Source organism: Ochotona princeps, chromosome 17, assembly GCF_030435755.1.
Source record: "Ochotona princeps isolate mOchPri1 chromosome 17, mOchPri1.hap1, whole genome shotgun sequence".
Lineage (NCBI taxonomy): Eukaryota > Metazoa > Chordata > Mammalia > Lagomorpha > Ochotonidae > Ochotona > Ochotona princeps.
Window position 1 is genome coordinate 11,067,370 of NC_080848.1, and position 16,558 is coordinate 11,083,927.

Sequence of the window (16,558 nt, forward strand, 5' to 3'; positions counted from 1 at the left end):
GGATCTTCCATCCACTGGTTCATTTCCCAATGGTCTTAGTGGCCATATCTGGGCTGGCTGGGAGTCAGGAGCTTCTTCTGGTTCTCCCATATAGGTTCAGAGTCCCAAGGGCTTGGGCCATCCTCTACTACTTTCTCAAGCAGGGTGCTGGATGGAAAGTAGAGCAAATGGAACAGGAACCAGTGCCCATATGAGATGTTGGCACTATCAAGTAGAGGAGTAACCTATTGAGCCATTGGTGTTGATCCCCAAATAAATAAATCTTAAAAAATAAAATAATAAAATATTGTAGAGGTGGTATTTCCATTCCATAATATTTCCAGATAATAAAAATCATTTAATTCACCAGTTTAATTTTATTTGTCCTTTCATTGGCCTTCAATATTTGCCTGTTAGTGAAGCATTAGGATTCAAAAAATTTAAATGACTTTGGGGTTCATGTACTTTGATTTCTGCTCCCCAGTAGCAAATGCATTTGCATGTCATAGTGTACTTAAAAATCTCATAGTTTTTCTCTTGAAATTGATACTTTATTTGGTTTTGTTACAAACAGGTTATCATATTCTTTGATTCACCACCAGACTAACATTGTAAATCCAGAAGTATTGACATCTCTGTTAGAATGTCACTCGTGAAGAATATATATTCCTAACAAGTTCCACCTTCTTTCCAGTGACAACTAACATGGTTACGAGTCCCTCAGCAGTTCCCAAACTTCATCTAGTCCTGTCACAATCTACCCAAGAGGCTCAGCAGCCTCCCGTGGCTCAAGTCCTAAAATAGCCAGAGATTACTTAATCTTTCCTGCGGATGTGCTGAATGGTAGCAAATAAAAAGAGATGTGCAACCCACATCTCTAATCACATCCTCAGTTAAAGTGACCACGTGTCCTCCGTCAAGCTCCTGAGCAGTAGAACCCTAAAGGGGAATCTTAAGTGTGTTAATAATGACTTGATAGTGTTAAGGGTGTCTTAATAGTATTTATTACCTGCCTGGTTGGCAATGTGATTTTGTGGTACCTCGGCTTTAGGTTTTAATTCGCATGAAGCACCTTTTGGCATGCTTAGCTTTGTAGACACCCTCACCTGCATTGGGTTTGTTTTTGCAGATTTTTTAAAAAAAGATTTATTTATTTTTACTACAAAATCAGTTAAACAGAGAGGAGGAGAGACAGAGAGGAAGATCTTCCAAGAACTGGTTCACTCCCCATGTGACTGTAATGGCCAGAGCTGAGTTGATCCGAAGTCAGGAACCGGGAGCCTCCTCTGGGTCTCGCAAGTGGGTGCAGGGTCCCAAGGTTTTGGACCGTCCTCGACTGCCTTCCTAGGCCACAAGCAGGGAGCTGGATGGGAAGTGGAGCAGGTGGGGTACAAACTGGCACCCATATGGGATTCCGATAGATGCAAGGCGAGGATTTAGCCACTAGGCTATCATGTTGGGCAGCTTCTTTAGGTTAAAAAAAAAAAAAATCTGAAGGAATTTTTAAAACATTCTTTGCTTTTTGGATCCAATTTTGAGGCTAAAATCACCCGTGCTGTGGTGCAGCGTGTTAACTCAACTCCTGTGATGCTGGCATCCCATGTGAGAGTTGGTTTGAGTCCCTGTTACCCTACTGTTGATCCAGCTTCCTGTTCACGCCCTTGGAAAAATACCATAGGATGGCCTCAACTACCCACAAGGAGTTCCAGGCTCCTGGCTTCAGCTGGGGAATCTCTCTTATTCTTTGACTTTCAAATAAATATCTTTAAAGAAAAAATTAAAAAATAAGCTGTCCCATGATTTTCATCATTTCAAATACCTGATTAAAAATAGATGGAAGACATTGTTATTATTTTGTTCACTCAGATTATAGAATGCTTAGTAGAATAAGGAGATGTGCTACAATATAACTGCCATTCTTGTTAGACATATTCGTTATTTTCAACTCTTAACAATGTAATATCTGAGTGTCACTTATGTTTGTATTTCTTTTTTTTTTTTTAAAGATTTATTCATTTTATTACAGCCAGATATACACAGAGGAGGAGAGACAGAGAGGAAGATCTTCCGTCCGATGATTCACTCCCCAAGTGAGCCACAACGGGTCGATGTGCGCCGATCTGAAGCCAGGAACCAGGAACCTCTTCCGGGTCTCTCACGCGGGTGCAGTGTCCCAAAGCATTGGGCCGTCCTCGACTGCTTTCCCAGGCCACAAGCAGGGAGCTGGATGGGAAGTGGAGCTGCCGGGATTAGAACCGGCGCCCATATGGGATCCCTGGGCTTTCAAGGCGAGGACTTTAGCTGCTAGGCCACGCTGCCGGGCCCTATTTCTTTTTTTTTTTTAAAGAGATTGATTTATTTTTATTGCAAAGGCAGATTTCCAGAGAGGGAGACAGAATGATCTTCCATTCATTGGTTCATTCCCCAAAGGGCTGCAATGGCCGGAACTAAGCTGATCTAAAGCCAGGAGCCCCTTCTGGGTTTCCCACACAGGTGCTCAGAGTCCCAAGCATTTGAGCCATCCTTCACTGTTTCCCCAGGCCATAAACAGAGAGTTACACTGGAAGTGGAACAGCTGGAACACTAACCAGCACCCATATGAGATGCTGGAGCTTGAAACTGGAGGATTAGCCTGTTGAGACACAATGCTGGCCCTATCGTTTGCATTTTTAAACAGGTCATTATTTATTTGAAAGTCAAAGTTACAGAAAGACAGCAACAGACAGAGCTTTCATCCACTGGTTCATTCCTCAAGTGGCTGCAGTGGCAGGGACTGGGCTAAACCAAAACCAACAGCTACATCCAAGTCTCCCACATGGGTCCTGAGCCCCAAACGCTTGGGCCAGCCTTCACTGCTTTCCCCAGACCATTAGCAGGGAGCTGTGTCAGAAGTAAAGCAACCAGAACATGAACTGGCACCCATAAGGGACACCAGTATCTCAAGCAGCGGCTTTATCCACTACACAATGCCAGCCTCATTCTTGGTTTGTTATTGAAATAATCAGGGCCCAGCGCAGTAGACTAGTGGCTGAAGTCCTTGCCTTGAATGTGCTGGGATCCCATATAAGTGCTCTTTCATGACGCAGCTGCTCCACTTCCCATTCAGCTCCCTGTTTGTGGCCTGGGAGAACAGGAGAGGACAGCCCAATGCTTTGGGACCCTGCACCCACGTGGGAGACCCAGAAGAAGCTCCTGGCTCCTGGCCTCGGATCGGCTCAGTTCCAGTCATTGCAGCTATTTGGGGAGTGAACCAGTGGATGGAAGATCTTTCTGTCTGTATATCCTTCTCTCTGTAAAATCTGAAAAAAATAATAAATCATAAAAAAGAGAAAGAGTCAAATGGACTTGCATTCCAGAGATAGAAACTTATTTTGTATTTACTTTGTAATGTATCTTGCAGGATGTCGTGGCACAGTAGGTTAAGCCTCCATTTGGGTAGCTCATGTCGTATATCAGGGTAACTGATTTGAGTTCTACTTCCGCATCTGATCCCACTTCCTATTAACATGTACCCTGGGAGACAGCAGATGATGGCTCAAATGCCGAGGTCCCTCCCTATCACACTCGACACTAGGACTCTTTCAGTTCTCTCTCTCCCCTCTCTCCCTGCCACCTCCCTTCCCCCGGTCATTCAGCCTCTCTAGTAAGCACACAGACAGGACATTGTAGACTGTGTCTGGCCACTACAGTGGGAAATGTCCTTGGTTGCGACTCACTGTTCTCATCTTTGTCCCCATAGGTTTTGTACTCAGGCAAATAGCGCCCCCTCATGTCAATTTGGAATTATAGAGTACAACTTGGAAACAGATTCTTATTGCTTCTTGGCCTTAGGCTAAAATCAAGTGTGGAAATAGGGTCTTTGCAGTACAGATTTGATCATACGAAATAAGGGTTTAGTTACAAAATCTAAATATATCAATTCTGAGTGGTGTTAAATGTATACATACACTTACATACACACACATAAATATATATTTTAAGTGGCTGGTGTGTTGTCTCAAATGGTTAATTTTCTACCTCCAAGTGTTCACATCTCATATGGGCACTGGTTCCTGTCCCAGCCGCTCCACTTCCCATCCAGCGCCCTGCTTGTGGCCTGGGAAAGCAGGGGAGGATGGCCCAAAGCCTTGGGACCCTGCATCCACGTGGGAGACGTGGTAGAAGCTCCTGGCTCCTCACTTTGAATTGATTAGCTCTGGCTGTGGAACCATTTGGGGAGTGAACAAGTGGATGGAAGATCTTTCTGTCTCTCCTTTTGTCTGTAAACCTGCCTTTCCAATATAAATATATATATATATTTTTATTTATTTTTTAAAGATTTATTTATTTTGTTACAAAGTCAGATATACAGAGAGGAGGAGAGACAGAGAGGAAGATCTTCCGTCCCATGATTCACTCCCCAAGTGAGCCGCAACGGCTGGTGCGCGCCGATCCGAAGCCGGGAACCAGGAACCTCTTCCGGGTCTCCCACGCAGGTGCAGGGTCCCAAAGCATTGGGCCGTCCTCGACTGCTTTCCCAGGCCACAGGCAGGGAGCTGGATGGGAAGTGGAGCTGCTACGATTAGAACCGGTGCCCATATGGGATCCCGGGGCGTTCAAGGCGAGGACTTTAGCCGCTAGGCCACACTGCCGGGCCCTAATGTTTGCTTTTAAGATTTATTTTTATTTGAAAGGCATAGAGGGAAAGGTCTTCCATCTGCTGGCTCACTCCCCAAATGGCAGCAGAGCTGAGCTAATTCAAAGCCAAGAATCAGCAGATTGTTCTGGGTCTCCCATGTGGGTACAAGATCCCAAGGACTTGCGCCGTCCTCCACTGCTTTCCCAGGCCACAAGCAGGGAGCTGGATGGGAAATGGAGCAGCTGGCACACAAACTGAAGCCTATATGGGATGCCGGAGCTTGAAGGTGGAGGACTAGCCTATTGAGCTACGGTGCGAGCCACAGCTTATTTATTTACCAAGCTACATAGACACATAGACATATATGCATTTATTTGTGCACTGAGTACAATGCACTTGCTATGGTTTGGGGGTAGGGAGGTCCATGCTTCAGCCTTAAGCCACTGCTTCACAGCTTCTGCCTCATTCTTTATATACCATTAATGTTATTTCTATATTATGTATTTTATGGATTTCCTTGAGATCAACAGTGTGGCTCCCTTAGGGCGACAGATAGATAGACAGATAGATAGATAGATAGATAGATAAAGTGGAATAGGCAAGGAGAATATCTGAAGTTGATTTAAAAAAACCTAGAAGCTGCAGCAGGTATTTTTGAAACTGTTTCTCAGCTAAGCTCATCTTCCATTAGATGGCGCCATTGTCAAGTTGCTGTAGATTCCAAGGGACAGGGAAAGGAACCCAATGTCCCTGTACTGTGCCTCTAATTTTGCTTATTTTCCTTTTGAGTCACTTGAAGTCAAACAGAAACAAGTTTAAAGTTCCCTTCAAAGACGCTCCACTATTTTAAGCCAATGGGGGAAGGGCCAACGAAATGAGATTTTGGCAAAGATTGGGGCTGGGGAATGCGTTGCTTTCTTTGCCGTAGATGAGGTCTGCTGCTGGGGCTTTCATCCTGAAGAGCCTGGGCTTTGCACCTTCTGGCCATGAGCAACCCTCCCACTGCTTTTATTTCATGAATTTCACCACTGGGAAGACTTCACTCAAAATGGCATTTGCTAAGCCGTTCATGATCTTTCCTATTTTGTATTTGTGGGCATGTTTGATGAATCATTGTTTCCAAGAGATGAGGACAATCAGTGTGTGCTGCTGCATGCACTAGGAGCCACTGGGGCCTTGGGGCCTTGAGCTGACAATGAGAAGATCCAATAGGGTCCGCTTTCCCTACGTCACCACACTCCTGTAGCTGATGAACTGAGTAACAGGATTCTCAGATTTACAGATGCAGAACTGGGTCCTGAATAGACCACTTTGGGGGGGCAGTTTTTGTGAAATCCAACAGGGCTGAACTGGGACTGCCTTGGTGAAGAGCAGCATGGGGGTGGGTGAACCCTCCTCCCCCTTTCAAGAAGAGAATCCTTATGGGTGCCTGGTTCGGCATGGCAGTTAAGCCTGCATCATGCATTACAGTGATGGCGTCGAGTCCTGGCTCTGTCTCTGATCTAGATTCCTGCTGATGCATGCCCTGCTTGAGTCCTTGTCGCCCACATGGGGGATTTGCATTGAGTTCCGGGTTCCTGGCTTACGGCCTGGCCCAGACCCAGCTGTTGCAAGGATCTGGGGTGTGAACCAGTGGCTAGGAGATTGCTTGCTCTCTCTCTGCCTTTCAGATAAATAACATGTTTTAGAAAAAAAAAAAAAGACTTCATTGCTGCTATTCAAAAAAGGGAAAAGTTTAATCATATAAACATCCAACACTTCATTCAATTAATCTCTAAGACATGACCTCAGATGGGGTGAATCTGAAGGATGAATTATGATTTTGGTAGTTGGTCATAATTTGGCACCTGGGTTCTTCTGAGCCAGACCTACTAGCAAGCAGCTATTTACTGAGAACTAGAACATGTTTATTCTAGAAAGATGATTCGTACTGGTGGCCAAATGCAGTTTTTAAAAAAGTATTTATTTTCATTGCAAGGGCAGATTTACAGAGAAGAAGAGCAGAGAGAATGATCTTCCACCCACTGGTTCACTCCCCAAATGGCCGCAATGACCGGAGCTGAGCTGATCTGAAGTCAAAAGCCTCTGCCGGTATCTAAAGCAGGTGCAGGGCCCAGTGCAATAGCATAGCAGTTAAAGTCCTCGCCTTGAACATGCCGGGATCCCATATGGGCGCCGGTTCTAATCCCAGCAACCCCACTTCCCATCCACCTCCCTGCTTGTGCCCTGGGAAAGCAGTTGAGGATGGCCCAAAGCTTGGGTTCCTGCACCCAGGAGAACTGAAGGAAGTTCCTGGCTCCTGGCATCGGATTGGCGCAGCACCAGCCACTGCGGTCACTTGGGGAGTGAATCATCAGATGGAAGATCCTCCTCTCTGTCTCTCCTCCTCTCTGTATATCTGACTTTGTAATAAAATAAATAAATCTAAAAAAAAAAAAAAAAAAGCAGGTGCAGGATCTCAAGGCTTGGGCTGTAAGCAGGGAGCAGCTGGAACACAAACTGGTACCCATATGGGATCCTGGTGCTTACAGGGGGAGCATTAGCCAATTCAGCCATATACATATGAAAGTTAATTGGAGGCAATAAAGGTTTTCTTTCCTAAGAGTAAGGAGGAATTTTTCTCTGTATGCTTTGATGATAGTGGGGATGGTGGGAGACATTTGTGTCCTGGGCTGTGACTCCACGAGAGTGACCTGGCCGTGACACAACTCAATGTCCATATAGGACGCTGGTGCCACAGGCTAAGGTTTAGCCTACTACACCAAGGCACCGGCTCCCCATTCATTCTTCTGGCCCCCTTGTCCTATCTGCTGAGAGCAGACAGTGGCCACCTGGCCTATGAGTGTTGAACAGACTGTGTAGGGAATCTGGCGCCCTTTCAGGCAGCACCGGGACACAAGGAGGTGGTGGTGGCAGCATTAGGGGACAGGGGAGGGAAAGGGCTGCTCGAACAGCCTGACTTTTTCCTTGCAGGCTCACTGCTGTCCTCTGCCAAGCCCCACTTCGGAGAAATGAAGCTAAGGTGATTGTTACTTAGACTACTTCTCCTTGGGTGACTTTTTATTTCCAGGGCTGGAAGGGGTGGGTTTTGTCATTGTATTTTGGCCAAGGTGAGAATGAGGTAGGACTGCGGGGGGAGTATATGGGAGGAATTATGTGCATATATATACACACACACACATATACATATATGCATATTTTTGTTTAAACAACATATTTGGGGCTGGTGTTGTGGCACCACACGTTAAGCTGACACCTGCAATGCTGCCATCCCAAATAGGTGCCAGTTCAAGTCCCAGCTGTGTTCCACTTCTGATCCAGCTCCCTGATGATGTTCCTGGGCAATGTAGTGAAAGACGGTTCTACTAGTGCTTACACCCCTGGCACCCACCTGCCAGACGGAGTTCCAGGCTGCCAGCTTTGGCCTGGCCCAACCCTGGCCAATGCATCCATTTGGGGTGTGAACCAACAGATAAAAGATCTCTTTCTCACTGTCTCCTTCCAGGCACTGTGATGAATTTAACATCTTTTCCCACCCTACCATGTAGCTATCAGAGGCACATTATTCAGCGACCTAGTTAGGACTGCCACATACATCCCAGCAGGTGCGGTTCAATGCGAATTTCAGATAAACAGTAAATGTTTTTGTCGGAGAAGGATGCTCTGTGAGACAGGTCTGAGATGTACTAGACCAAAGCATACTGTTCCAGACTTACCTGAAATTCAGTACTCACCGAACGTCCCTATTTTCCTTTATGAAAGTTGGGAATTCTCTTTTGTAAATATCTCGAATGGGGCCACCATCACTGCAGTCAGTCTGGGATCCTTCTCCATCACTCCCAAAGCTCCTCCTTGCCCATTGGCAGCAGCCGGTGGGTGGCGTTAGTGCCTCACAGCGGCTTCCTTTTACCATCACAGCAGGTGGTGTTTGTGAGAGGAAGGACCAGCCTGCGACAGCGACTCCAGTGACTGTGCTTAAGACCAAGTATTTGCATAAAGGGTTTGGTTTCATTCCCCTCCACCTCCTACCCTTGGCGAAACCACCACGGAGAGGCCTGGCTGTGCTCACAGAAGTCCATCTTGTGCTGCCTGAGGCCCTCTGGGTGGCAGGTATGTGGGTTATTTTCCTGTCTTGGTACCCTCAGAGCGGGTTACCCGGCCATGGACCAGCTAGGCAGGAGGGCATGAAGTAAGCAGTCTTCAGGTTGCAAGGACACAACGTGGTCCCCTGGCTGCTGGGGCAGGTGTGAGGGCCATGACGTCACTACATGAGCGACGCCTCTGAGGCTGCTGGGAAACAGCCTAGCAGGAAGTCATCATTCCTCCCGACTCCAGGCACCTGGGGCGAGATGGCTCCTGCCTCAGGAGAAAGCCATTACCTTAGTGGCTGTCATCCGCCCGCGCCTCCTACGGGTGGGTTAACACCCACCCTCACCCACCCTCACCCACCCTCACCCCCAGGTAGGTATGACTTCCGGGCCAGGCCCTGCCAGGCCACACAACCCTGAGAACCCCTGGGCTACCGCCGCCCCATTGGGTTGAATGGGCTTCTATGGGTTTCCAGAAGGCAAGGTTGGAGAGACCCTGAGAAGGGTGGGGAGGTGAGGCAGCCCTGCGTGGAGCTAGTGGACCAAAGACCCAAGGGAACGGCACTGCAGGGACAGAGAACAGCATGTACAAAGCTTAGAGGCAAGAGGTCGGAGAGAGATGACCCTTTACGGCATTAAAAACAAACAGACAAACAAACAAACAAACAGTGTTCCTTGTTTAAGGAGTGGCTGCTCTGTTCACTCAGTCCACGCCTCAGGTCTCCCTTCCTGTTCGTTCTCCCATTGGACGGTGGCCTGTGACAAGCATATTCTGGGCTCACCAAGGGGACCCAGTAGTGGGGAGGGAGCGTCACAACACAGTGGCATCAAACTGCAGATGGTGGGTGCTGGGGGCGGGGTGGGGGGAGGGCTGCACGTGGCCACTCTGGGTCTCTGGAGAATTCTAGCATTTGTTTTCCTCCTGCGTGTGCCCGAGGCCCAGGTGGCCCGGGAGCAGGCATCTTGGATGCTGTGGGGCCAGGAACACTGGCTGGAAGCCAGGCCAAGGGGAAACTCCTGCTACGGACTGTCCCCCACTTCCTGGGGCTCTGTGGCTGGGGAAACAGGGCCACCGGTGGCGGGAGGGGGGGAGGGGGGAGACTGCATTGTTGCTGACAGCACACACACCGCAGATCTGCGAGTTCCTTCCGCTTTCCGGCTGCAGAGATGCCAAATCCCCAAGTCCAGGCCACTCACACCTGAAGAGCCCAGGCTTGTGAAAAACAATGGTGGTGGAGTCTCCCGGGGGATCCTGGGGCCTCCAGGCTGTAAAACAATGCGGGGATGAGAACAATGAGCCCAGCTTTTCCCTTCCTGTGGCTTGGCTGGCCTGGGTTTAACAGGGACTGTGGGCAGCCCAAGTGGTGTGTGGTGAAGCTCCAGGTACCCTTGTGTGGGCAAGAGCTGAGCCCACGTGGAGGTTGGGGGTAGAGATCTCAGCTGCTGCCTCACCTGCCCCAGCTGCAGGGCCCAGCCCTGTGGTCTCTCCGAGGCTGTTAGGAGTGGAGCTTGCTGGGGGCTGCTGTGCCACAGCAAGACCTTTCAGGGCTCTGCACCTGAGCCAGAGCACCAGGGCTGGGCACCCCCATAAAATTGTGCCAGGTTCTCAGTGACCCAGGCCAAGTCCTCAGAGGGGGATCCTGGAGGAAGTGAAGGATGCGCCAGGGCCATGATGTCCCCTCTGGCTGTGTGTCTGTAAGTTGACTGGAGTGACCCACTCCCCTGGTCAAAGCCTGTGGAGGAGAGAGGAGTGTCATCAGTGCATCCATTTCACTGGTCAGGAGGTCATGGAAAACTCGTTTTTGGGTGAAACTGGCCTAAAAATAACCCCAAGAGGTGAACCCTGCATTTGAGAGCAGGAATAATGATGAGAACTGCCCTGTGCCTCCAGGAATAGCCAGGGCTCTCCTGGGCAGGACCGGCCTGTTTGCCTCCCCTTGTGGACACACCTTCCTGCAGGATGTCCTTGGAGATTTCCGAATTTCCTAGGTGTCCTCAGTAGCTGTAGGGAAGATTCATGCTTCCCCTTGCACACCCTGACCCATAGGTCCAGGAAAGCCTGGCCCTAAGGGGAAAGACAGGATGGTGTTCCAGAGCAATTCAGCCCAGCTTCTCCTCTCATTTTAGGAAGGTGGGTCTCAGTCATGAGCCCAGGACTTACCCACCCTGCCCAGTGGCCGAGGCTTCAGACCACTGGAAACTCCTCTAGGACAGTTAGCATCTAACATAAGCTTTGGGACCACACATCCAGCACTAAGGTCCAGAATAACCTGGAGTGGTGTACTTTCTATGAAATAGGGGTTTCCATTGCGATATTGACAGGATCACGCATGCATCCTAAATACAGGGATGCCTCCTTTGCTCAGTTCCCCCTAATGATAACATTGCATGTAACTACAGGGTAATCCCACTGCCTTGATTCAAATGTAATCCCCAGACCTCAGACCCAGTTGTACATGTGCTTGTGTGTATGTACACAAGCTTCATCAGCTGTCTAGAATTGTGTACCAACACCATAGTCAAGATACTCACCCTCCTAATCCCACCAGGATCCCTCCTCTTGCCGCTGCAGTCCCAGCCCTCCCTGCTCCCAGCCGCCTTAGGGACCCCATTCAGCTAGAGCATCTCTCATCTGAAATGCTTGGGACCACAGTGCTTCCGATTTGACTGGAATATTTGCCTGTTTACCATAAAATATCTTGGAGCTAGGACCCAAGTCTAAATGTAAAATGCATGTCTATTTCATGTACACTTTGTATGCCCTAGAGGTAATTTGGGACAACGTTTTAAATGGTTTTGTGCGTGAAGCCAAGTTTTGTGATGTGGAATTTTCCGCTTGTGGCATCGAAAGTTTTCGACTTGAGAGCATTTCAGATTTGAGGACCTAGGGATGCTCCATTTATCATCTATTCCGCACTGAAAGTTCCTGTTATTTCACAAGTGTTATGTAAATGGGATGATACTAGGAGAGACGAGCGCTGTCACACTCAGTCTAACTCCCTGGAAATCCACCCATCTCAGGAGTCTCCACTTTGCTGCTTTGCAATGCTGAGCAATAGAGCATGATGGATGTAGCGTTAGTTTCTTAACTGGCAGATGTTTGGACTGATCGACAGTGTGGTGTGCGAGTGTGTGTGTGTGTTAGGAAAGCAGGAATTACAAATCGGGGTTTTGTGTGGATCTGAACTTTTGCTTCCCTGGTCACTGGTTGGTTTTGAGATTATTCAGAATTAAAGCAGGCCCTTGTCAGATGGGAGGACTCGATCTGCAGGCCCAGATGTGTCCCCGCATTCCCCATGTCAGTGGTGTTTACACAGGCCCCCGCCAGGGTCCTAAATCACATGGGCCTCATTGCTGTCTAGAAATACTGTTTCCTGTGCATATTTTCCTACCCCAACTTGGCTGTCTTTTTTATTTGTATGTATATATTTTAATTTTGTTTAATCAGGTAATGAAGCGGTAGAGAAGCAGGAAGTGTGGAGACAGTTGTATGGAGTGGCATGAAGGATTACATCCTACAATAATCTTGCTGTGTTCATATTTCATATTTGGTGCACTTCAGCCCTTTCAGAATTTGACCCCTTCTGTCCTTGTTCTAGCCCAGATATTTTTCCATTGTCACCCTTTTTATTAGAAAGGCAGATTTAAGGCCCAGCGGTGTGGCCTGGCAGCTAAAGTCCTCACCTTGAACGCCCCGGGATCCCATAAGGGCGCCGGTTCTAATCCCGGCAGCTCCACTTCCCCTCCAGCTCCCTGCTTGTGGCCTGGGAAAGCAGTCGAGGATGGCCCAGGACTTTGGGGCCCTGCACCCGCATGGGAGACCTGGAAGAGGTTCCAGGTTCCCGGCTTCGGATTGGCGCAGCACCTTCCGTTGCAGCTCACTTGGGGAGTGAATCATCGGATGGAAGATCTTCCTCTCTGTCTCTCCTCTCTGTATATCTGACTTTGTAATAAAAATAAATAAATCTTTAAAAAAAAAAAGAAAGAAAGGCAGGTTTACAGAGAGAAGGAAAGACAGAAAGATCCATCCCTTGGCTCATTCCCCAAGTGGCTGCAGTGGTCAGAGCTGATCCAATCTAAAGCCAGGAGCCTCAAGCTTCTTCTGTGTCTCCCACAACAGGCACAGGGTCCCAAGGCTTTGAACCCTCCTCTACTTCTTTTTCAGGCCACAACCAGAGAGCTGGATGGGAAGTGGAGCAGCCAGGACATAAGCTGGCACCCACAAGGGATTCTGACATTTGCAGTGTGAGGATTTAGCCATAGAACCGTTTATCAGGCTTTTTGAGAAGTCTTACGAATGTCTTCAGAAGGCTTCCCTACAGAGAATAATACAGAGTTCAGGGCTAGAATCAGGCAGCCAGTATTCCAACGAGCTGTACCTGTTCCATGGGCTGTGAGTGCCTGCGTCAGTGGATAATGGTAACATCTAACTCAAAAACTCAAAAGCACTCCAAGCACTCAGTGTGTATTAATTGTTGAAGTGAAAGCTCCACAGTGGATTGTTGCAGTAAATATATACATATATATATTATATATACAATAAAAATTATATAATATATAATAAAAATTATATATATAATTTTTATTTTTTTAATTTTTTTTTTTTATTACAAAGTCAGATATACAGAGAGGAGGAGAGACAGAGAGGAAGATCTTCTGTCCGATGATTCACTCCCCAAGTGAGCTGCAACGGGCCGGTGCGTGCTGATCCGATGCCTGGAACCAGGAACCTCTTCTGGGTCTCCCACGCAGGTGCAGGGTCCCAATGCATTGGGCTGTCCTTGACTGCTTTCCCAGGCCACAAGCAGGGAGCTGCTAGGAAGTGGAGCTGCCGGGATTAGAACCGGCGCTCATATGGGATTCCGGGGCGTTCAAGGCGAGGACTTTAGCCGCTAGGCCACGCTGCCAGGCCCATATATATAATTTTTTTAAGACATATTTCTTTGAAAGGTTGAGTGACAGAGAAAAAGAGGAAGATATTCCATCTGCTGGTCCCACTCCCCAAATTGTCACACAACAACAGGGCTGGGCCAGACCAAATCCAGGAGCCAGGAACTGCATCTGGGTCTCCCATGTGTATGGCGGAACCCAAGTGCTTGGACCATCTGTTGCCTCCCAGGCGTGTTAGTAGGGAGCTGGCTTGGAAGCACAGAGTATCTGGGACTCAAGTCAGGCACCCTGATATGGGATGCAGGCAACGCAAGTGATGGTTTAGCCTGCTGTGCCATCATAACATTTTTTTAGAAGATTTATTTATTTTTATTGGAAAGACGGATACAGAGAAGAGGAGAGACAGAGGAAGATCTTCTGTCCGATGATTCACTCCCCAAGTGACCGCAATGGCTGGAGCTGAGCCAATCAGAAGTCAGGAGCCAGGAACTTTCTTCCAGGTCTCCCATGCGGGTGCAGGGTCCAAAGGCTTTGGGGCGTCCTCGACTGCGACCATATGGGATCCCGGTGCGTGCAAGGCAAGGACTTTAGCCACTACACTATCGCTCCGGGCTCCATCATAGCATTTTTGAGGATAAATATCATAACATTCTGTGCTCATTTACAAAATAAGCACATGTGAAATATTTAATTTATCAATTAATGAAGGACCCAATAGATTCTGTGTTTCAAAGAAGAATAAGGGGCCCATATATGAGTAAATAGGTAATAGAATGATCAATAGATGAATGAATGATGCCATCAAAGCTGCTGAATTAATTTACTTGGTAGCGAAATTGATTAGCATTGGGAGTCATTGACCACATCGTCTCTGCTGAGCACAATCCGCATTCCGCTAGATCTGGATCATTCCAGAATCCTACAACCCGGGGAGTTGTAAAAAGGCAAACACCCATGGGGTGGGATCAGCTGGAAGGCATTCATGGACCATGCATAGCTTTTGTTGGAGACACCCAGGAATCTTTGGGCCCATTCGAAAGTTTTTCATAGTGTTTCTTGATGCTTGTCTGATCAATTGAAACATGATGTTTAAAATTGTCCCTGGCCTTCTAGAATTTTATTAGCCTGAATCTCACATTGGCTTTGTGAGGAAGAATCTGTGTCATGACAGCTGGGATGATGCAAAGACTGGCTTATATGAACAAAGTCATGACTGCCCTTGCTCCAGGGCCACTTTGCTTCCTCCACGGTTGTACAACCAGGCAGAACACAGGATTGAGCCCTCTGCCCCTAAGCACAAACTGATACTATGCTGTGTGAAATGTGTCATTGAAAAAGCAGAGTGGCCTTATGCATCGGCCATTTACGTCCATTCATTCTGTCTTCTGTGAATATCCAGGAGTTTTCACCTCTGCCTGCTTTTCCTTGAACACATGGGTGTGTGTGCTAAGGAGCTCTTGCATGGACTGAGCCTCATAAATTAATATCTTGATCTGTAGATGGAGGAGGATATGGAGTGGAGGACATGGGAGACTCCCCTGAGAACTCAGGTCTACTTCTTCCCTACCTCTGATGTAGTCTCCTCCCTCGGGTGAATTTGTGCAAATCAAGGTACAGGGGTGTGGCCTGTGCTGGGCACTTTAGGCAGTAGAAGATCCTGCTCGAGGAAGCCAGAGATCTTGTTTTCTCCCCCAAACCACAACACAGCCAAGTGGAAATGAACTCTTCTTCAAATCTCTAGAATAAAACAGCTTCCCTCAACCCCAGAAAGACACTTGTTTCCCAAGGGATATCTTGGTCTTGGTCATTCCTCTAGCCCCAGTGGGTTCTGCCACCTAAGGATGGAGAGTGAACCCTGAAGCTGTGTTTTGCCTTGGTTGTTGTCTTATTGGTCCCTGCCACTCTGTGAGTAGTCTAATAGATCTGCCCAGGTTTCTTATATGGGAACATTGATTCAGTCTTGTTACAGTGTCTGGGTGGCCATTTGTGAATACTGTGGATATTATCATGGCCCTTCTTAGTAACAGCTGGACATGTGACCCCAGCCCACAACAGCAGAAGCCATCTGATCACCTTTGCAGTAGTGACTACTTTGACAACTGTCTCCAGTTTTCTCTGTGTTCAGCCGGGGGGATCACAGAAACAGGGTTCTGACCCATGGTGTTGGTTTAATAAACACTTGCCTTCTTAGTAGCTCTCCCTTCTCAGGCCACAAATGGGGAGTTGATGGGAAGTGGAGATAGAACTGGCATCTATATCATCCATATGGGATGCGGACACTTGGAGGTGGAGGATTAGCCAGTTGAACCAACATGCTGTCCCCCCACTCCTTTTTTTAAGTTTTATTTTTGTTGGAAAGGCTTCCACCTTTTTTTTTTTTTTACTGAGAAGGAGAGGTGTGTGTGTGTGTGTGTGTGTGTGTGTGAGCTTATTTTTGAAGACACTTAGCATTTGCTTAATGGTCAAGTTGAAAACAAAGTTCTGGATCAGAAGCCAAGAATAAGCTAGAAACACCCTGGGCTTGAAAGTCCAGTCACTGTATCTGAAATTCATTGGGCCAAGCTCTAGACAAACCATGACTGTTTATCTCCCTCCCCCCGAGCGTTGTTCCTGGCAAGGTAAATTTTCTTTGTGAAATTAGGATAAGCCCATTTGGGTTTCTTCCTATTTTAGCAAGGCTCCCTCTGTCCTGGGTGGAAAGCAGAGAACAAGAATGTCCTGGTGGTGGTGTTGATGTGACTCTGGCTCTGGTTGTCATGGCAGCATTGGTGGAGACGACGGCAACCCCTGATGTGGTGGCGTGCCAGGGCTTCTGGATTGTGTCAAGCTTCCAGCACATCCCCAGGGAGCCGTGCAGGCTACAGGACAGAAAGTGAGGGGATGTGTTGCTTGGATGCTGGTCAGGGGCAAGCGTCTGCTAGGGTGCCCCATCCTAAAACACCAGCCACAGCCGTGTGAACATGTCAGTAGAACATTCATTTCT